Genomic DNA, 20,230 nt, shown 5'->3' with positions numbered 1-20,230 from the left:
ATGACCCCTAGTTCGCATTACACACCTCCACCCTCCTTCGGTGTGGGGCTCATGTTGGCTATGCCCCAGCCCCTGAAGCATTCAAGCTGATTTCTTGCAGCAGCTGGGCACTGTAACTGCTCCAGAGCTGCTCTGTAAGGCAAGTAAAAGGGTGTGGGCCCTGCAGCACTACCTGTAGTTTGCATTGTGCGTTGGAAGGCACGAAGTAAGCAGACGGGAGAAGTCAGGATAGTGCGCAAGGGCATAGAAGGGAGCGGCTCAAGAAAAGAGAAGTGGAAACAGACAGCAAACTAGGCTGGAGAGAGACCTGAGACAAAGAGATCTGAATTATACGAGAGCCGACCAAGGGAAACACAAATTATGCAGTCAAGTTTCCCACATTTGGGGAAATCACAGGGGCAGCACAACCAGAGTGCAATGGGTGAGCCTTGCCCTGGGAGAAGCACCTTCATGATCATAGTATCTCACCTGGCAGGTAAGTAGGAGTTGGGCTAGAGCTGGGGAGGGTCGCTGCTCGGGCACCCCCCTGTCAAGTGAAAGAGATCCAACTGAGGCAGCACAAGGGAACTCTCGAAAGAAGAACAAGGCTAGAGGAAGATCTGAGATAAAGAAATCTGATTTTTACCAGAGCTGACCAGAGGAAAGCACAAACACAGTCCCCCACTACCACAAATAATGCAGTCGAGTTTCCCACATTTGGGGAAATCACAGGGGTCAGCATACCCAGAATGCAATGAATGAACCTCACCCTGGGAGAACAATCTTCATGACCATGGTATCGCCTATGCAAAATAAGTATGATTTGGGATAGGGCTGGGGAGGGCCGCTGCTCAGGCACATCTCTGTCAAGTAAAGGAGATTCAACTGAGGCAGCACAAGGGAACTCTCATCTGGGGACAACAACTGCAGGGAGAACACATATTTTCAGATGAACATGGGAGGGCAGAAGGCTGCCTAATACTGAAGCACCCCCAAACAACAAACCAAATGCAACAACTAGTGCAAGCATTCCTGGGGGAAGGCCTGCAGCAGATGGATTTGCATATGGTGATGTCATCCAAACAGTGGGTCAAAGTTGGCTTCAACCCTCGTCTGCATATGAAAAGAGACAAGGGGCGTGCAGGGCATGGCGGCCTTTTGCGGCGCTTGGATGACCATTAGTTCGCATTACACACCTCCACCCTCCTTCGGTGTGGGGCTCATGTTGGCTATTCCCCAGCCCCTGAAGCATTCAAGCTGATTTCTTGCAGCAGCTGGGCACTGTAACTGCTCCAGAGACGCTCTGTAAGGCAAGTAAAAGGGTGTGGGTCCTGCAGCACTACCTGTAGTTTGCATTGTGCGTTGGAAGGCACGAAGTAAGCAGACGGGAGAAGTCAGGATAGTGCGCAAGGGCATAGAAGGGAGCGGCTCAAGAAAAGAGAAGTAGAAACAGACAGCAAACTAGGCTGGAGAGAGACCTGAGACAAAGAGATCTGAATTATACGAGAGCCGACCAGGGGAAACACAAATTATGCAGTCAAGTTTCCCACATTTGGGGAAACCGCAGAAGCAGCAAACCCAGAGTGCAATGGGTGAGCCTTGCCCTGGGAGAAGCACCTTCATGATCATAGTATCTCACCTGGCAGGTAAGTAGGAGTTGGGCTAGAGCTGGGGAGGGTCGCTGCTCGAGCATCCCCCTGTCAAGTAAAGGAGATTCAACTGAGGCAGCACAAGGGAACTCTCATCTGGGGACAACAACTGCAGGGAGAACACATATTTTCAGATAAAAATCTTGGTCATGCTCTGGTTTCTCTTCAGAACGAACAAATCTTTCGCCTTTTACTAAAGATTTCCGTGGAGAGGAGCAAAACCGAGTTTTATCTCAATTTTTGCATGCCCCATCTTTTTGGGGTTTCTTTTATCGGTTTAAAGATAGAATGAGTGTGCTTTAATGTAAGCTCATTTGCATAGAAATTACAGTAAATGTTTGTTTCTTTTCAAACAGAACTTTCTTGACCATGCTACTTGCTTGAAAGATCTGGGAGCACATGGAATACAGTACAAACCATGCTTATAGCAAGGAGAAGACAGGTGAGAAATCTGCTTTCTTTCAAATTGGGCGCTCACTTTGATCTGAATGAGGACTGCTGGCACGGCACTCAGGCGACAGGTGGAATCTTGGTCATGCTCTGGTTTCTCTTCAGAACGAACAAATCTTTCGCCTTTTACTAAATATTTCCGTGGAGAGGAGCAAAACTGAGTTTTATCTCAATTTTTGCATGCCCCATATTATTGGGGTTTCGTTTATCGGATTAAAGACAGAACGAGTGTGCTTTCTTGTTAGCTTTAATGTAAGTTTATTTGCATAACAATGACAATAAATGTCTGTTTCTTTTCAAGCAGAACTTTCTTGACCATACTAATTGCTTGAAAGATCTGGGAGCACATGGAAAAGAGTACAAACCATGCTTATAGCAAGGGGAAGCCTGGTGAGAAATCTTCTTTCTTTCTTTCAAATTGGGTGCTCACTTTGAGCTGAATGAGGACTGCTGGCATGGCACTCAGGCGACAGGTGGAATCTTGGTCATGCTCTGGTTTCTCTTCAGAATGAACAAATCTTTCGCCTTTTACTAAAGATTTCCGTGGAGAGGAGCAAAACTGAGTTTTATCTCAATTTTTGCATGCCCCATCTTATTGGGGTTTTATTTTATTGGTTTAAAGATAGAACGAGTGTGCTTTAATGTAAGCTCATTTGCATAGAAATGACAGTAAATGTTTGTTTCTTTTCAAACAGAACTTTCTTGACCACACTAATTGTTTGAAAGATCTGGGAGCACATAAAACTGAGTTTTATCTCAATTTTTGCATGCCCCATATTATTGGGGTTTCTTTTATCAGTTTAAAGACAGAACGAGTGTGCTTTCTTGTTAGCTTTAATGTAAGTTTATTTGCATAACAATGACAGTAAATGTTTGTTTCTTTTCAAACAGAACTTTCTTGACCATGCTACTTGCTTGAAAGATCTGGGAGCACATGGAAAACAGTACAAACCATGCAGTATCACAAGAGCCTTTATTTGATCTTTCATGAAGATAGAGCAGAATTGAGGACACGTCAACAATTTCTGCCGAAGGTGGTTCATCTTTCCACATGGTGCCTTTGGCCACTGACACCTTCGTTGAGTCAAAGTCTCTGGCTGTGGTCAGAACTTTGAAAATTTATGTCACCAGAACGGTTCAGATTAGGAAAACAGAGGCTCTGTTTGTCCTGTATGCTCCCAACATGATTGGGTGTCCTGCTTCCATGCAGACCATTATGCGCTGGATCTGTGGTAAGATTCAGCATGCTCATTCCACGGCAGGATTGCCGTTACTGAATTAGGTGAAGACCCATTCTACTAGAAAGGTGGGTTCATCCTGGGCAGCTGGTCGGGGAGTCTCGGCATTGCAACTTTGCCGAGCAGCTATTTAGTAAACACTTTTGCTAAGTTTTACAAGTTTGATACCTTGGCTGATGATAACCTCAAGTTGGGTCATTCGGTGCTGCAGAGTCGTACGCACTCTCCCACCCGTTCAAGAGCTTTGGTATAACCCCATGGTTCTTAATGTGACCCCAGCATCCTCTAGGTCGTATGAGAAAATAGGATTTTAATACCTACCGGTAAATCCTTTTCTCTTAGTACGTAGAGGATGCTGGGCACCCGTCCCAGTCCATACTGTGTCTGCAGTTATTACTTGTGGTTATACACATGTTGTGTTACGGTTCTGGTCAGCTTTTTGCTGCAATTGTTCATGCCGTTGGCTTGTGTTCTGTTGAATGCCACGTTCTGCGGCATGCTTAAGGTGTGAGCTGGTAAGATGCTCACCTTAGTTTAACAATAAATCCTTTCCTCGAAATGTCTGTCTCCCTGGGCACAGTTCCTATAACTGGAGTCTGGAGGAGGGGCATAGAGGGAGGAGCCAGTTCACACCCTTTGAAAGTCTTAAAGTGCCCATGTCTCTTGCGGATCCCGTCTATACCCCATGGTTCTTAATGTGACCCCAGCATCCTCTACGGACTAAGAGAAAAGGATGCCCTTGTGTACTATCCTGACTTCTCCTCCCGTCTGCTTACTTTGTGACTTCCAACGCACAATGCGAACTACAGGTGGTGCTGCAGGGCCCACACCCTTTTACTTGCCTTATAGAGCAGCTCTGGAGCTGTTACAGTGCCCAGCTGCTGCAAGAAATCAGCATGAATGCTTCAGGGGATGGGGCATGGCCAACATGAGCCCCACACCAAAGGAGGGTGGGGGTGTTTAATGCGAACTAGGGGTCATCCAAGCACTGCAAAAGGCCGCCATGCCCTGCATGCCCCTTTTCTCTTTTTATATGCAGATGAGGGTTCCAGCCAACTTTGGCCCACTGCTTGGATGACATCACCGTATGCAAATCCTTCTGCTGCAGACCTTCCCCCAGGAATGCTTGTACTAGTTGTTGGATATGGTTTGATATTTGATGGTGCTTCAGTATTAGGCAGCCTTCCGCCCTCCCATGTTCATCTGAAAAGATGTGGTCTCCCTGCAGTTGTTGTCCCCAGACGAGAGTTCCCTTGTGCTTCCTCAGTTGAATCTCCTTAACTTGACGGGGGAGGGGCTGCCCGAGCTGCCACCCTCCCCAGCCCTATCCCAACTCATACTTATTTTACATATTAGATCTCTTGATCATGAAGATTGTTCTCACAGGGTGAGGTTCATCCATTATATTTTAAAATAGGAAGGTACAAATTACATATTTGAATTGCATCTATGTGCTGGATTCAAATGTCCCCCCCCCCCCCTTCCTTTCTCAATTGTGCCCATCAGCAGCTATTCTAAGGTTGCTGCCAATGGGTGTGACACATTAATTTCTTCTGTGGGGTACACTGGACTCCACAAGGATTCACATTGGGGTGTAGAGTAGGATCTTGATCTGAGGCACCAACCGGCTCAAAGCTTTTGACTGTTCCCAAGAAGCTCAGTGCATTCTCCTCTATAACCCCGCTTCCATGAACAGGGAGCTCAGTTTGTAGTTGGTGCCTTCAGTAACAGGCCAATTAACAGGGGCCTGCCTCAGGCAGCCTATTCTTAGCTATTAATTTTGACAAGAAAAGAAGAACTTGTTTTATGAGAATCTACAAGGGCTGCAGCAGGCTAGGTCTAATAGACATCTTTACTGCAGCTTCATCACTCCCAGCGGCGCTGTATACTCCCGTGCCCTGGTTGCTGGGTCACTGCAGCGGAGGCTCCGGTTTCATCCTAAGGTCAGTCACACACACACCACCCTTCCGGATCACGAGGCCGCTGATGAAGGGGAGCGAGGCCGTAGGGGGTGGGCCGTGTGCGCACTGCGGTGGACACTGATTACTGGGCAGCCGCTCCACTAGCCACCAGGTACAGTTAAGGAGCACAGGTCTGGGGGTTTTTCTCCTATATTAACCCAATTTTGTACTGCCCGCAGCGCATTGTGATAGGTAATAGGGCCTGATTCAGGTTGGATTGCAATCACAATAAGCGATCCAACTGCAAAAATTGCTAAGAGCATACGCATGTGCCTGCATTTTCTGCGGCACCCCGCAGAGAATGTGATCGCCTCTGCCTGTCAATCGGGGCGGGGAAGGGGGGGAGAGGTGGGTCAGCAACACTCCATTTCCAAGTCAGGGATGGAGCGGTGCGGGGGCAAGGCTTCAAAATGGGGTCTGCAACGGAGGAGACACAGGGGGCGTGGTCACAGCGGCTGTATGACATCACATTCAGCCGCTGTGATCACAAAAATGGTGGCGGCTTCCTGCGCGCACATACAGTCTGCACCAGCAGGAGCCTACACCATTTTTTATGATCACGCTGAACTGCAGTGCGACTGCAATTACAGCATGGTCAAGAAGGGAGGCGTCATGCTGGGTGGCCATGCCCTGTCACTGTGCAGGAGCCAGCACCACTCACACACTAGTCCCCGGGTGCAGCCCCCAACCCCCGGGACACCCGGAGCAACAAAATGTAGATTCAGGCCACCAGGCCACGCCCCTACCTATGAAACCATGCCTCCTTTTTACCATTGCGCTGCTTATCTGCGCGCACTGCATTACAATCTCCCTCGCCACCTCTCTGGGTGTCACCAGTGATAGTGACACCTCTGCCATGCTTGTAGCAGCTGGTCCTAAGATCTACGCCTCACACCCTGAGTGTTTGCCCTTGTGACTTGTTGATCATCATAGCGAAGCAGATGCTTACAGAAAACTGCAGGGGCTTAGATTGAAAATAAAAAAATTGATGGGTATAAGGTAGAGAGGAGCGGGTTCGGTTCTCCGAGAACCGAATTCCCCACGAACTCCACGTGGTTTACACTGGTCCGAGGCAGGCTCGGTTGTTCCCGCCTGACTCGGAAAACCTGAACAAGGGAAAATGTCATCATCCCGCTGTCGGATTCTTGCGAGATTCGGATTCCATAGAGAAAAGGGGCATGCAGGGCATGGCGGCCTTTTGCAGTGCTTGGATGACCCCTTGTTCGCATTAAACACCCCCAACCTCCTTTGGTGTGGGGCTCATGTTGGCCATGCCCCATCCCCTGAAGCATTCAAGCTGATTTCTTGCAGCAGCTGGGCACTGTAACAGCTCCAGAGCTGCTCTGTAAGGCAAGTAAAAGGGTGTGGGCCCTGCAGCACCACCTGTAGTTCGCATTGTGCGTTGGAAGGCACAAAGTAAGCAGACGGGAGGAGAAGTCAGGATAGTACACAAGGGCATCCTTTTCTCTTAGTCCGTAGAGGATGCTGGGGTCACATTAAGAACCATGGGGTATAGACGGGATCCGCAAGAGACATGGGCACTTTAAGACTTTCAAAGGGTGTGAACTGGCTCCTCCCTCTATGCCCCTCCTCCAGACTCCAGTTATAGGAACTGTGCCCAGGGAGACGGACATTTCGAGGAAAGGATTTATAGTTAAACTAAGGTGAGCATCTTACCAGCTCACACCTTAAGCATGCCGCAGAACGTGGCATTCAACAGAACACAAGCCAACGGCATGAACAATTGCAGCAAAAAGCTGACCAGAACCGTAACACAACATGTGTATAACCACAAGTAATAACTGCAGACACAGTATGGACTGGGACGGGTGCCCAGCATCCTCTACGTACTAAGAGAAAAGGATTTACCGGTAGGTATTAAAATCCTATTTTCTCATACGACCTAGAGGATGCTGGGGTCACATTAAGAACCATGGGGTTATACCAAAGCTCTTGAACGGGTGGGAGAGTGCGTACGACTCTGCAGCACCGAATGACCCAACTTGAGGTTATCATCAGCCAAGGTATCAAACTTGTAAAACTTAGCAAAAGTGTTTACTAAATAGCTGCTCGGCAAAGTTGCAATGCCGAGACTCCCCGACCAGCTGCCCAGGATGAACCCACCTTTCTAGTAGAATGGGTCTTCACCTAATTCAGTAACGGCAATCCTGCCGTGGAATGAGCATGCTGAATCTTACCACAGATCCAGCGCATAATGGTCTGCATGGAAGCAGGACACCCAATCATGTTGGGAGCATACAGGACAAACAGAGCCTCTGTTTTCCTAATCTGAACCGTTCTGGTGACATAAATTTTCAAAGTTCTGACCACAGCCAGAGACTTTGACTCAACGAAGGTGTCAGTGGCCAAAGGCACCATGTGGAAAGATGAACCACCTTCGGCAGAAATTGTTGACGTGTCCTCAATTCTGCTCTATCTTCATGAAAGATCAAATAAAGGCTCTTGTGATACTGCATGGTTTGTACTGTTTTCCATGTGCTCCCAGATCTTTCAAGCAAGTAGCATGGTCAAGAAAGTTCTGTTTGAAAAGAAACAAACATTTACTGTCATTGTTATGCAAATAAACTTACATTAAAGCTAACAAGAAAGCACACTCGTTCTGTCTTTAAACTGATAAAAGAAACCCCAATAATATGGGGCATGCAAAAATTGAGATAAAACTCAGTTTTGCTCCTCTCCACGGAAATCTTTAATAAAAGGCGAAATATTTGTTAGTTCTGAAGAGAAACCAGAGCATGACCAAGATTCCACCTGTCGCCTGAGTGCCATGCCAGCAGTTCTCATTCAGCTCAAAGTGAGCACCCAATTTGAATGAAAGAAAGCAGATTTCTCACCAGGCTTCCCCTTGCTATAAACATGGTTTGTACTCTTTTCCATGTGCTCCCAGATCTTTCAAACAATTAGTGTGGTCAAGAAAGTTCTGTTTGAAAAGAAACAAACATTTACTGTCATTTCTATGCAAATGAGCTTACATTAAAGCACACTCGTTCTATCTTTAAACCAATAAAATATAACCCCAATAAGATGGGGCATGCAAAAATTGAGATAAAACTCAGTTTTGCTCCTCTCCACGGAAATCTTTAGTAAAAGGCGAAAGATTTGTTCGTTCTGAAGAGAAACCACAGCATGACCAAGATTCTACCTGTCGCCTGAGTGCCATGCCAGCAGTCCTCATTCAGCTCAAAGTGAGCACCCAATTTGAAAGAAAGAAAGCAGATTTCTCACCAGGCTTCCCCTTGCTATAAACATGGTTTGTACTCTTTTCCATGTGCTCCCAGATCTTTCAAGCAATTAGTATAGTCAAGAAAGTTCTGTTTGAAAAGAAACAAACATTTACTGTCATTTCTACGCAAATGAGCTTACATTAAAGCACACTCGTTCTATCTTTAAACTGATAAAAGAAACCCCAATAAGACGGGGCATGCAAAAATTGAGATAAAACTCAGTTTTGCTCCTCTCCACGGAAATCTTTAGTAAAAGGCGAAAGATTTGTTCGTTCTGAAGAGAAACCAGAGCATGACCAAGATTCCACCTGTCGCCTGAGTGCCATGCCAGCAGTCCTCATTCAGCTCAAAGTGAGCACCCAATTTGAAAGAAAGAAAGCAGATTTCTCACCAGGCTTCCCCTTGCTATAAGCATGGTTTGTACTCTTTTCCATGTGCTCCCAGATCTTTCAAGCAATTAGTATGGTCAAGAAAGTTCTGCTTGAAAAGAAACAGACATTTATTGTCATTGTTATGCAAATATACTTACATTAAAGCTAACAAGAAAGCACACTCGTTCTGTCTTTAATCCGATAAAAGAAACCCCAATAATATGGGACATGCAAAAATTGAGAAAAAACTCAGTTTTGCTCCTCTCCACGGAAATCTTTAGTAAAAGGCGAAAGATTTGTTCGTTCTGAAGAGAAACCAGAGCATGACCAAGATTTTTATCTGAAAATATGTGTTCTCCCTGCAGTTGTTGTCCCCAGATGAGAGTTCCCTTGTGCTGCCTCAGTTGAATCTCCTTTACTTGACAGGGGGATGCTCGAGCAGCGACCCTCCCCAGCTCTAGCCCAACTCCTACTTACCTGCCAGGTGAGATACTATGATCATGAAGGTGCTTCTCCCAGGGCAAGGCTCACCCATTGCACTCTGGGTGTGCTGCTTCTGCGATTTCCCCAAATGTGGGAAACTTGACTGCATAATTTGTGTTTCCCCTGGTCGGCTCTCGTATAATTCAGATCTCTTTGTCTCAGGTCTCTCTCCAGCCTAGTTTGCTGTCTGTTTCTACTTCTCTTTTCTTGAGCCGCTCCCTTCTATGCCCTTGCGCACTATCCTGACTTCTCCCGTCTGCTTACTTTGTGCCTTCCAACGCACAATGCAAACTACAGGTAGTGCTGCAGGACCCACACCCTTTTACTTGCCTTACAGAGCGTCTCTGGAGCAGTTACAGTGCCCAGCTGCTGCAAGAAATCAGCTTGAATGCTTCAGGGGCTGGGGAATAGCCAACATGAGCCCCACACCGAAGGAGGGTGGAGGTGTGTAATGCGAACTAGGGGTCATCCAAGCGCCGCAAAAGGCCGCCATGCCCTGCACGCCCCTTGTCTCTTTTCATATGCAGACGAGGGTTGAAGCCAACTTTGACCCACTGTTTGGATGACATCACCATATGCAAATCCATCTGCTGCAGGCCTTCCCCCAGGAATGCTTGCACTAGTTGTTGCATTTGGTTTGTTGTTTGGGGGTGCTTCAGTATTAGGCAGCCTTCTGCCCTCCCATGTTCATCTGAAAATATATGTTCTCCCTGCAGTTGTTGTCCCCAGATGAGAGTTCCCTTGTGCTGCCTCAGTTGAATCTCCTTTACTTGACAGAGATGTGCCTGAGCAGCGGCCCTCCCCAGCCCTATCCCAAATCATACTTATTTTGCATAGGCGATACCATGGTCATGAAGATTGTTCTCCCAGGGTGAGGTTCATTCATTGCATTCTGGGTATGCTGACCCCTGTGATTTCCCCAAATGTGGGAAACTCGACTGCATTATTTGTGGTAGTGGGGGACTGTGTTTGTGCTTTCCTCTGGTCAGCTCTGGTAAAAATCAGATTTCTTTATCTCAGATCTTCCTCTAGCCTTGTTCTTCTTTCGAGAGTTCCCTTGTGCTGCCTCAGTTGGATCTCTTTCACTTGACAGGGGGGTGCCCGAGCAGCGACCCTCCCCAGCTCTAGCCCAACTCCTACTTACCTGCCAGGTGAGATACTATGATCATGAAGGTGCTTCTCCCAGGGCAAGGCTCACCCATTGCACTCTGGTTGTGCTGCCCCTGTGATTTCCCCAAATGTGGGAAACTTGACTGCATAATTTGTGTTTCCCTTGGTCGGCTCTCGTATATTTCAGATCTCTTTGTCTCAGGTCTCTCTCCAGCCTAGTTTGCTGTCTGTTTCCACTTCTCTTTTCTTGAGCCGCTCCCTTCTATGCCCTTGCGCACTATCCTGACTTCTCCCGTCTGCTTACTTCGTGCCTTCCAACGCACAATGCAAACTACAGGTAGTGCTGCAGGGCCCACACCCTTTTACTTGCCTTACAGAGCAGCTCTGGAGCAGTTACAGTGCCCAGCTGCTGCAAGAAATCAGCTTGAATGCTTCAGGGGCTGGGGCATAGCCAACATGAGCCCCACACCGAAGGAGGGTGAAGGTGTGTAATGCTAACTAGGGGTCATCCAAGCGCCGCAAAAGGCCGCCATGCCCTGCACGCCCCTTTTCTCTTTTCATATGCAGACGAGGGTTGAAGCCAACTTTGACCCACTGCTTGGATGGCATCACCATATGCAAATCCATCTGCTGCAGGCCTTCCCCCAGGAATGCTTGCACTAGTTGTTGCATTTGGTTTGTTGTTTGGGGGTGCTTCAGTATTAGGCAGCCTTCTGCCCTCCCATGTTCATCTGAAAATATGTGTTCTCCCTGCAGTTGTTGTCCCCAGATGAGAGTTCCCTTGTGCTGCCTCAGTTGAATCTCCTTTACTTGACAGAGATGTGCCTGAGCAGCGGCCCTCCCCAGCCCTATCCCAAATCATACTTATTTTGCATAGGAGAGACCATGGTCTTGAAGATTGTTCTCCCAGGGTGAGGTTCATTCATTGCATTCTGGGTATGCTGACCCCTGTGATTTCCCCAAATGTGGGAAACTCAACTGCATTATTTGTGGTAGTGGGGGACTGTGTTTGTGCTTTCCTCTGGTCAGCTCTGGTAAAAGTCAGATTTCTTTGTTTCAGTTCTTCCTCTAGCCTTGTTCTTCTTTCGAGAGTTCCCTTGTGCTGCCTCAGTTGGATCTCCTTCACTTGACAGGGGGGTGCCCGAGCAGCGACCCTCCCCAGCTCTAGCCCAACTTCTACTTACCTGCCAGGTGAGATACTATAATCATGAAGGTGCTTCTCCCAGGGCAAGGCTCACCCATTGCACTCTGGATTTGCTGCCCCTGCGATTTCCCCAAATGTGGGAAACTTGACTGCATAATTTGTGTTTCCCCTGGTCGGCTCTCGTATAATTCAAATCTCTTTTTGTCTCAGGTCTCTCTCCAGCCTAGTTTGCTGTCTGTTTCCACTTCTCTTTTCTTAAGCCGCTCCATTCTATGGCCTTGCGCACTATCCTTACTTCTACCGTCTGCTTACTTTGTGCCTTCCAATGCACAATGCAAACTACAGGTAGTGCTGCAGGGCCCACACCCTTTTACTTGCCGTACAGAGCAGCTCTGGAGCTGTTACAGTGCCCAGTTACTGCAAGAAATCAGCTTGAATGCTTCAGGGGCTGGGGCATAGCCAACATGAGCCCCACACCAAAGGAGGGTGGAGGTGTTTAATGCGAACTAGGGGTCATCCAAGCGCCGCAAAAGGCCGCCATGCCCTGCACGCCCCTTTTCTGTTTTCATATGCAGACGAGGGTTGAAGCCAACTTTGACCCACTGCTTGGATGACATCACCATATGCAAATCCATCTGCTGCAGGCCTTCCCCCAGGAATGCTTGCACTAGTTGTTGCATTTGGTTTGTTGTTTGGGGGTGCTTCAGTATTAGGCAGCCTTCTGCCCTCCCATGTTCATCTGAAAATATGTGTTCTCCCTGCAGTTGTTGTCCCCAGATGAGAGTTCCCTTATGCTGCCTCAGTTGAATCTCCATAACTTGACAGAGATGTGCCTGAGCAGCGGCCCTCCCCAGCCCTATCCCAAATCATACTTATTTTGCATAGGAGATACCATGGTCATGAAGATTATTCTCCCAGTGTGAGGTTCATTCATTGCATTCTGGGTATGCTGACCCCTGTGATTTCCCCAAATGTGTGAAACTCGACAGCATTATTTGTGGTAGTGGGGGACTGTGTTTGTGTTTTCCTCTGGTCAGCTCAGGTAAAAGTCAGATTTCTTTGTCTCAGATCTTCCTCTAGCCTTGTTCTTCTTTCGAGAATTCCCTTGTGCTGCCTCAGTTGGATCTCCTTCACTTGACAGGGGGGTACCCGAGCAGCGACCCTCCCCAGCTCTAGCCCAACTCCTACTTACCTGCCAGGTGAGATACTATGATCACGTAGGTGCTTCTCCCAGGGCAAGGCTCACCCATTGCACTCTGGGTGTGCTGCTCCTGCGATTTCCCAAAATGTGGGAAACTTGACTGCATAATTTGTGTTTCCCCTGGTCGGCTCTCGTATAATTCAGATCTCTTTGTCTCAGGTCTCTCTCCAGCCTAGTTTGCTGTCTGTTTCCACTTCTCTATTCTTAAGTGCCTTCCAATGCACAATGCAAACTACAGGTAGTGCTGCAGGGCCCACACCCTTTTACTTGCCATACAGAGCAGCTCTGGAGCTGTTACAGTGCCCAGCTGCTGCAAGAAATCAGCTTGAATGCTTCAGGGGCTGGGGCATAGCCAACATGAGCCCCACACCGAAGGAGGGTGGGGGTGTTTAATGCGAACTAAGGGTCATCCAAGTGCCGCAAAAGGCCGCCATGCCCTGCATACCCCTTTTCTCTTTTCATATGCAGATGAGGGTTCCAGCCAACTTTGGCCCACTGCTTGGATGACATCACCGTATGCAAATCCGTCTTCTGCAGAACGTCCCCCAGGAATGCTTGTACTAGTTGTTGCATTTGGTTTGTTGTTTGGGGGTGCTTCAGTATTAGGCAGCCTTCTGCCCTCCCATGTTCATCTGAAAATATGTGTTCTCCCTGCAGTTGTTGTCCCCAGATGGGAGTTCCCTTGTGCTGCCTCAGTTGAATCTCCTTTACTTGACAGAGATGTGCCTGAGCAGCGGCCCTCCCCAGCCCTATCCCAAATCATACTTATTTTGCATAGGAGATACCATGGTCATAAAGATTGTTCTCCGAGGGTGAGGTTCATTCATTGCATTTTGGGTATGCTGACCCCTGTGATTTCCCCAAATGTGGGAAACTCGACTGCATTATTTGTGGTAGTGGGGGACTGTGTTTGTGCTTTCCTCTGGTCAGCTCTGGTAAAAGTCAGATTTCTTTGTCTCAGATTTTCCTCTAGCCTTGTTCTTCTTTCGAGAGTTCCCTTGTGCTGCCTCAGTTGGATCTCCTTCACTTGACAGGAGGGTACCCGAGCAGCAACCCTCCCCAGCTCTAGCCCAACTCCTACTTACCTGCCAGGTGAGATACTATGATCATGAAGGTGCTTCTCCCAGGGCAAGGCTCACCCATTGCACTCTGGGTGTGCTGCTCCTGCGATTTCCCCAAATGTGGGACACTTGACTGCATAATTTGTGTTTCCCCTGGTCGGCTCTCGTATAATTTAGATCTCTTTGTCTCAGGTCTCTCTCCAGCCTAGTTTGCTGCCTGTTTCCACTTCTCTTTTCTTGAGCCGCTCCCTTCTATGCCCTTGCGCACTATCCTGACTTCTCCCGTCTGCTTACTTTGTGCCTTCCAACGCACAATGCGAACTACAGGTAGTGCTGCAGGGCCCACACCCTTTTACTTGCCTTACAGAGCAGCTCTGGAGCAGTTACAGTGCCCAGCTGCTGCAAGAAATCAGCTTGAATACTTCAGGGGCTGGGGCATAGCCAACATGAGCCCCACACCGAAGGAGAATGGAGGTGTTTAATGCGAACTAGGGGTCATCCAAGCGCCGCAAAAGGCCGCCATTCCCTGCATAACCCTTATTCTCTTTTCATATGCAGATGAGGGTTCCAGCCAACTTTTGCCCACTGCTTGGATGACATCACCGTATGCAAATCCGTCTTCTGCAGACCTTCTCCCAGGAATGCTTTTACTAGTTGTTGCTTTTGGTTTGTTGTTTGGGGGTGCTTCAGTATTAGGCAGCCTTCTGCCCTCCCATGTTCATCTGAAAATATGTGTTCTCCCTGCAGTTGTTGTCCCCAGATGAGAGTTCCCTTGTGCTGCCTCAGTTGAATCTCCTTTACTTGACAGAGATGTGCCTGAGCAGCGGCCCTCCCAGCCCTATCCCAAATCATACATATTTTGCATAGGAGATACCATGGTCATGAAGATTGTTCTCCCAGGGTGAGGTTCATTCATTGCATTCTGGGTATGCTGACCCCTGTGATTTCCCCAAATGTGGGAAACTCAACTGTATTATTTGTGGTAGTGGGGGACTGTGTTTGTGCTTTCCTCTGGTCAGCTCTGGTAAAAGTCAGATTTCTTTGTCTCAGATCTTCCTCTAGCCTTGTTCTTCTTTCGAGAGTTCCCTTGTGCTGCCTCAGTTGGATCTCCTTCACTTGACAGGGGGGTGCCCGAGCAGCGACCCTCCCCAGCTCTAGCCCAACTCCTACTTACCTGCCAGGTGAGATACTATGATCATGTAGGTGCTTCTCCCAGGGCAAGGCTCACCCAATGCACTCTGGGTGTGCTGCCCCTGCGATTTCCCCAAATGTGGGAAACTTGACTGCATAATTTGTGTTTCCCCTGGTCGGCTCTCATATAATTCAGATCTCTTTGTCTCAGGTCTCTATCCAGCCTAGTTTGCTGTCTGTTTCCACGTCTTTTTTCTTAAGCCCCTCCCTTCTATACCCTTGTGGACTATCCTGACATCTCCTCCTGTCTGCTTACTTTGTGCCTTCCAATGCACAATGCAAACTACAGGTAGTGCTGCAGGGCCCACACCCTTTTACTTGCCTTACAGAGCAGCTCTGGAGCTGTTACAGTGCCCAGCTGCTGCAAGAAATCAGCTTGAATGCTTCAGGGGCTGGGGCATAGCCAACATGAGCCCCACACCGACGGAGGGTGGAGGTGTTTAATGCAAACTAAGGGTCATCCAAGCACCGCAAAAGGCCGCCATGCCCTGCATACCCCTTTTCTCTTTTCATATGCAGATGAGGGTTCCAGCCAACTTTGTCCCACTGCTTGGATGACATCACCGTATGCAAATCCGTCTTCTGCAGACCTTTTCCCAGGAATGCTTGTACTAGTTGTTGCATTTGGTTTGTTGTTTGGGGGTGCTTCAGTATTAGGCAGCCTTCTGCTCTCCCATTTTCATCTGAAAATATGTGTTCTCCCTGCAGTTGTTGTCCCCAGATGAGAGTTCCCTTGTGCTGCCTCAGTTGAATCTCCTTTACTTGACAGAGATGTGCCTGAGCAGCGGCCCTCCCCAGCCCTATCCCAAATCATACTTATTTTGCATAGGAGATAACATTATCATGAAGATTGTTCTCCCAGGGTGAGGTTCATTCATTGCATTCTGGGTATGCTGACCCCTGTGATTTCCCCAAATGTGGGAAACTCGACTGCATTATTTGTTGTAGTGGGGGACTGTGTTTGTGCTTTCCTCTGGTCAGCTCTGGTAAAAGTCAGATTTCTATGTCTCAGATATTCATCTAGCCTTGTTCTTTTTTCGAGAGTTTCCTTGTGCTGCCTCAGTTGAATCTCCTTCACTTGACAGGGGGGTACCCGAGCAGCAACCCTCCCCAGCTCTAGCCCAACTCCTACTTACCTGCCAGGTGAGATACTATGATCAGGAAGGTGCTTCTCCCAGGGCAAGGCTCACCCAATGCACTCTGGGTGTGCTGCTCCTACGATTTCCCCAAATGTGGGACACTTGATTACATAATTTGTGTTTCCTCTGGTCGGCTCTCGTATAATTCAGATCTCTTTGTCTCAGGTCTCTCTCCAGCCTAGTTTGCTGTCTGTTTCCACTTCTCTTTTCTTGAGCCGCTCCCTTCTATGCCCTTGTGCACTATCCTGACTTCCCCGTCTGCTTACTTTGTGCCTTCCAACGCACAATGCAAACTACAGGTAGTGCTGCAGGGCCCACACCCTTTTACTTGCTTTACAGAGCAGCTCTGGAGCTGTTACAGTGCCCAGCTGCTGCAAGAAATCAGCTTGAATGCTTCAGGGGCTGGGGCATAGCCAACATGAGCCCCACACCGAAGGAGGGTGGAGGTGTTTAATGCGAACTAGGGGTCATCCAAGCGCCGCAAAAGGCAGCCATGCCCTGCACACCCCTTTTTTATTTTCATATGCAGACGAGGGTTGAAGCCAACTTTGACCCACTGCTTGGATGACATCACCATATGCAAATCCGTCTGCTGCAGGCCTTCCCCCAGGAATGCTTGCACTAGTAGTTGCATTTGGTTTGTTGTTTGGGGGTGCTTCAGTATTAGGCAGCCTTCTGCCCTCCCATGTTCATCTGAAAATATGTGTTCTCCCTGCAGTTGTTGTCCCCAGATGAGAGTTCCCTTGTGCTGCCTCAGTTGAATCTCCTTTACTTGACAGAGATGTGCCTGAGCAGCGGCCCTCCCCAGCCCTATCCCAAATCATACTTATTTTGCATAGGAGATACCATGGTCATGAAGATTGTTCTCCCAGGGTGAGGTTCATTCATTGCACTCTGGGTATGCTGACCCCTGTGATTTCCCCAAATGTGGGAAACTCGACTGCATTATTTGTGGTAGTGGGGGACTGTGTTTGTGCTTTCCTCTGGTCAGCTCTGGTAAAAGTCAGATTTCTTTGTCTCAGATCTTCCTCTAGCCTTGTTCTTCTTTCGAGAGTTCCCTTGTGCTGCCTCAGTTGGATCTCCTTCACTTGACAGGGGGTGCCCGAGCAGCAATCCTCCACAGCTCTAGCCCAACTCCTACTTACCTGCCAGGTGAGATACTATGATCTTCACTGTTAGGGCAATCAGGATGTGGAATTCCTTCCAGGGAAGGTGGTAATGGCGGACTCTGTAATTGGATTTAAAAAAGGAATGGATACATTTCTGAATGAAAAAGCTATCCAAGGTTATAATACTTAAAATATCAACATGGTTAATCCGGGGGTAACATGAGTTATAGTAGCTAACTAGTCATAAAACATTATTCAGCAAGTATGTAGAATCATCACAACTTAAAACAGGTTGAACACGATGGGCAATTTGCCTCTATTCAACCTCAAAAACTATGTTACCATATGTTACTATATTACTATGTTACTGTAGTATACAGAACACCACAATGTAATGAGCAGTGATAGTGAGCACTGATGAGGATACTAGAACTGACACTGAGCAGCAAGATGCAGCACTGGACTATTAGTAATGTACTGTAGTATGCTGAGCACCACAATGCAGCACAAGACAATGAGCAGTGATACTGAGCACTGATGAGGATACTACTGAGAACTGACACTGAGCAGGAGAGACACACTACTAGTATTACTGAGCAGCAATAAGTAACCACTGATACTGAGCACTGATATTGAGATTTCCACTGAGAGAACATAGCCACGTCCTCTCCGCTCTCTCTTCAATGCACGAGTAAAAATGGCGGCAACGCGCAGCTCTTTATATGGAATCCGAATCTCACGAGAATCCGACAGCGGGATGATGACATTTTCCCTTGTTCAGGTTTTCCGAGTCAGGCGGGAACAACCGAGCCTGCCTCGGACCAGTGTAAACCACGTGGAGTTCGTCGGGAATTCGGTTCTCGGAGAACCGAACCCGCTCCTCTATATATACTATATTACTATGTTACTGTAGTATACAGAACACCACAATGCAATGAGCAGTGATAGTGAGCACTGATGAGGATACTAGAACTGACACTGAGCAGCAAGATGCAGCACTGGACTATTAGTAATGTACTGTAGTATGCTGAGCACCACAATGCAGCACAAGACAATGAGCAGTGATACTGAGCACTGATGAGGATACTACTGAGAACTGACACTGAGCAGGAGAGACACACTACTAGTATTACTGAGCAGCAATAAGTAACCACTGATACTGAGCACTGATATTGAGATTTCCACTGAGAGAACATAGCCACGTCCTCTCCGCTCTCTCTTCAATGCACGAGTAAAAATGGCAGCAACGCGCAGCTCTTTATATGGAATCCGAATCTCACGAGAATCTGACAGCGGGATGATGACATTTTCCCTTGTTCAGGTTTTCCGAGTCAGGCAGGAACAACCGAGCCTGCCTCGGACCAATGTAAACCACGTGGAGTTCGTGGGGAATTCGGTTCTCGGAGAACCGAACCCGCTCCTCTCTACCTTATACCCATCAATTGTTTTTATTTTCAATCTAAGCCCCTGCAGTTTTCTGTAAGCATCTGCTTCGCTATGATGATCAACAAGTCACAAGGGCAAACACTCAGGGCTTGAGGCGTAGATCTTAGGACCAGCTGCTACAAGCATGGCAGAGGTGTCACTATCACTGGTGACACCCAGAGAGGTGGCGAGGGAGATTGTAATGCAGTGCGCGCAGATAAACAGCGCAATGGTAAAAAGGAGGCATGGTTTCATAGGTAGGGGCGTGGCCTGGTGGCCTGAATCTACATTTTGTTGCTCCGGGTGTCCCGGGGGTTGGGGGCTGCACCCGGGGACTAGTGTGTGAGCGGTGCTGGCTCCTGCACAGTGACAGGGCATGGCCACCCAGCATGACGCCTCCCTTCTTGACCATGCTGTAATTGCAGTCGCACTGCAGTTCAGCGTGATCATAAAAAATGGTGTAGGCTCCTGCTGGTGCAGACTGTAGAGAAAAGCTGCTGTGACCACGCCCCCTGTGTCTCCTCCGTTGCAGACCCCATTTTGAAGCCTTGCCCCCGGACTAAGAGAAAAGAATGCCCTTGCGCACTATCCTGACTTCTCCTCCCGTCTGCTTAATTTGTGCCTTCCAACGCACAATGCGAACAACAGGTGGTGCTGCAGGGCCCACACCCTTTTACTTGCCTTACAGAACAGCTCTGGAGCTGTTACAGTGCCCAGCTGCTGCAAGAAATCAGCTTGAATGCATCAGGGGATGGGGCATGGCCAACATGAGCCCCACACCAAAGGAGGGTGGGGGTGTTTAATGCGAACTAGGGGTCATCCAAGCACTGCAAAAGGCCGCCATGCCCTGCATGCCCCTTTTCTCTTTTGATATGCAGATGAGGGTTCCAGTCAACTTTGGCCCACTGCTTGGATTTACATCACCGTATGCAAATCCGTCTGCTGCAGACCTTCCCCCAGGAGTGCTTGTACTAGTTGTTGCATATGGGCCCTCATTCCGAGTCGTTCGCTCTGTAAATTTCATCGCATCGCAGTGAAATTCTGCTTAGTACGCATGCGCAATATTCGCACTGCGACTGCGCCAAGTAATTTTACAATGAAGAAAGTATTTTTACTCACGGCTTTTTCTTCGCTCCGGCGATCGTAATGTGATTGACAGGAAATGGGTGTTACTGGGCGGAAACAGGCCGTTTTATGGGCGTGTGGGAAAAAACGCTACAGTTTCCGGAAAAAACACAGGAGTGGCCGGAGAAACGGGGGAGTGTCTGGGCGAACTCTGGGAGTGTTTGTGACGTCAAACCAGGAACGACAAGCACTGAACTGATCGCAGATGCCGAGTAAGTCTGAAGCTACTCTGAAACTGCTAAGTAGTTTGTAATCGCAATATTGCGAATACATCGGTCGCAATTTTAAGAAGCTAAGATTCACTCCCAGTAGGCGGCGGCTTAGCGTGTGTAACTCTGCTAAAATCGCC

General features: G+C 48.2%; 21 non-coding genes and 3 pseudogenes across 21 annotated transcripts; 17 read left to right on the top strand and 7 right to left on the bottom strand.

Moving 5' to 3' along the window:
• Positions 1–320: 320 nt before the first annotated feature.
• LOC135020637 (U1 spliceosomal RNA) lies at positions 321–483 on the bottom strand. The gene has a single exon (XR_010218022.1). It is a non-coding gene; the product is annotated as a U1 spliceosomal RNA (small nuclear RNA).
• Positions 484–635: 152 nt separating this feature from the next.
• Positions 636–799, bottom strand: LOC135020414 (U1 spliceosomal RNA). The gene has a single exon (XR_010217842.1). It is a non-coding gene; the product is annotated as a U1 spliceosomal RNA (small nuclear RNA).
• A 671-nt stretch (positions 800–1,470) lies between these two features.
• On the bottom strand, positions 1,471–1,633 carry LOC135020659 (U1 spliceosomal RNA). The gene has a single exon (XR_010218034.1). It is a non-coding gene; the product is annotated as a U1 spliceosomal RNA (small nuclear RNA).
• A 144-nt stretch (positions 1,634–1,777) lies between these two features.
• Positions 1,778–1,893, top strand: LOC135020712 (U5 spliceosomal RNA). Its single transcript, XR_010218066.1, has one exon. It is a non-coding gene; the product is annotated as a U5 spliceosomal RNA (small nuclear RNA).
• Positions 1,894–2,163: 270 nt separating this feature from the next.
• On the top strand, positions 2,164–2,279 carry LOC135020725 (U5 spliceosomal RNA). Its single transcript, XR_010218079.1, has one exon. It is a non-coding gene; the product is annotated as a U5 spliceosomal RNA (small nuclear RNA).
• Positions 2,280–2,565: 286 nt separating this feature from the next.
• LOC135020721 (U5 spliceosomal RNA) lies at positions 2,566–2,681 on the top strand. The gene has a single exon (XR_010218075.1). It is a non-coding gene; the product is annotated as a U5 spliceosomal RNA (small nuclear RNA).
• Positions 2,682–7,919: 5,238 nt separating this feature from the next.
• Positions 7,920–8,035, bottom strand: LOC135020740 (U5 spliceosomal RNA). The gene has a single exon (XR_010218094.1). It is a non-coding gene; the product is annotated as a U5 spliceosomal RNA (small nuclear RNA).
• A 275-nt stretch (positions 8,036–8,310) lies between these two features.
• Positions 8,311–8,426, bottom strand: LOC135020731 (U5 spliceosomal RNA). The gene has a single exon (XR_010218084.1). It is a non-coding gene; the product is annotated as a U5 spliceosomal RNA (small nuclear RNA).
• A 274-nt stretch (positions 8,427–8,700) lies between these two features.
• LOC135020715 (U5 spliceosomal RNA) lies at positions 8,701–8,816 on the bottom strand. Its single transcript, XR_010218069.1, has one exon. It is a non-coding gene; the product is annotated as a U5 spliceosomal RNA (small nuclear RNA).
• A 286-nt stretch (positions 8,817–9,102) lies between these two features.
• On the bottom strand, positions 9,103–9,218 carry LOC135020720 (U5 spliceosomal RNA). The gene has a single exon (XR_010218074.1). It is a non-coding gene; the product is annotated as a U5 spliceosomal RNA (small nuclear RNA).
• A 144-nt stretch (positions 9,219–9,362) lies between these two features.
• LOC135020571 (U1 spliceosomal RNA) lies at positions 9,363–9,525 on the top strand. The gene has a single exon (XR_010217984.1). It is a non-coding gene; the product is annotated as a U1 spliceosomal RNA (small nuclear RNA).
• Positions 9,526–10,196: 671 nt separating this feature from the next.
• On the top strand, positions 10,197–10,360 carry LOC135020413 (U1 spliceosomal RNA). The gene has a single exon (XR_010217841.1). It is a non-coding gene; the product is annotated as a U1 spliceosomal RNA (small nuclear RNA).
• Positions 10,361–10,512: 152 nt separating this feature from the next.
• LOC135020634 (U1 spliceosomal RNA) lies at positions 10,513–10,675 on the top strand. The gene has a single exon (XR_010218020.1). It is a non-coding gene; the product is annotated as a U1 spliceosomal RNA (small nuclear RNA).
• A 671-nt stretch (positions 10,676–11,346) lies between these two features.
• On the top strand, positions 11,347–11,510 carry LOC135020378 (U1 spliceosomal RNA). The gene has a single exon (XR_010217807.1). It is a non-coding gene; the product is annotated as a U1 spliceosomal RNA (small nuclear RNA).
• Positions 11,511–11,662: 152 nt separating this feature from the next.
• On the top strand, positions 11,663–11,804 carry LOC135020670 (U1 spliceosomal RNA; annotated as a pseudogene).
• A 694-nt stretch (positions 11,805–12,498) lies between these two features.
• Positions 12,499–12,662, top strand: LOC135020496 (U1 spliceosomal RNA). The gene has a single exon (XR_010217921.1). It is a non-coding gene; the product is annotated as a U1 spliceosomal RNA (small nuclear RNA).
• A 152-nt stretch (positions 12,663–12,814) lies between these two features.
• On the top strand, positions 12,815–12,977 carry LOC135020635 (U1 spliceosomal RNA). Its single transcript, XR_010218021.1, has one exon. It is a non-coding gene; the product is annotated as a U1 spliceosomal RNA (small nuclear RNA).
• A 615-nt stretch (positions 12,978–13,592) lies between these two features.
• Positions 13,593–13,756, top strand: LOC135020396 (U1 spliceosomal RNA). The gene has a single exon (XR_010217825.1). It is a non-coding gene; the product is annotated as a U1 spliceosomal RNA (small nuclear RNA).
• Positions 13,757–13,908: 152 nt separating this feature from the next.
• On the top strand, positions 13,909–14,050 carry LOC135020589 (U1 spliceosomal RNA; annotated as a pseudogene).
• A 692-nt stretch (positions 14,051–14,742) lies between these two features.
• LOC135020402 (U1 spliceosomal RNA) lies at positions 14,743–14,906 on the top strand. Its single transcript, XR_010217830.1, has one exon. It is a non-coding gene; the product is annotated as a U1 spliceosomal RNA (small nuclear RNA).
• Positions 14,907–15,058: 152 nt separating this feature from the next.
• LOC135020653 (U1 spliceosomal RNA) lies at positions 15,059–15,200 on the top strand (annotated as a pseudogene).
• Positions 15,201–15,895: 695 nt separating this feature from the next.
• Positions 15,896–16,059, top strand: LOC135020432 (U1 spliceosomal RNA). Its single transcript, XR_010217860.1, has one exon. It is a non-coding gene; the product is annotated as a U1 spliceosomal RNA (small nuclear RNA).
• A 152-nt stretch (positions 16,060–16,211) lies between these two features.
• On the top strand, positions 16,212–16,374 carry LOC135020685 (U1 spliceosomal RNA). The gene has a single exon (XR_010218048.1). It is a non-coding gene; the product is annotated as a U1 spliceosomal RNA (small nuclear RNA).
• Positions 16,375–17,044: 670 nt separating this feature from the next.
• On the top strand, positions 17,045–17,208 carry LOC135020472 (U1 spliceosomal RNA). Its single transcript, XR_010217898.1, has one exon. It is a non-coding gene; the product is annotated as a U1 spliceosomal RNA (small nuclear RNA).
• The last annotated feature ends 3,022 nt before the right edge of the window (positions 17,209–20,230 follow it).

Source organism: Pseudophryne corroboree, unplaced genomic scaffold (assembly GCF_028390025.1).
Source record: "Pseudophryne corroboree isolate aPseCor3 unplaced genomic scaffold, aPseCor3.hap2 scaffold_350, whole genome shotgun sequence".
NCBI classification, from domain to species: Eukaryota; Metazoa; Chordata; class Amphibia; order Anura; family Myobatrachidae; genus Pseudophryne; species Pseudophryne corroboree.
Note: the sequence above shows the minus strand (reverse complement) of the source record. Positions and strands in the feature narration are given on the sequence as shown.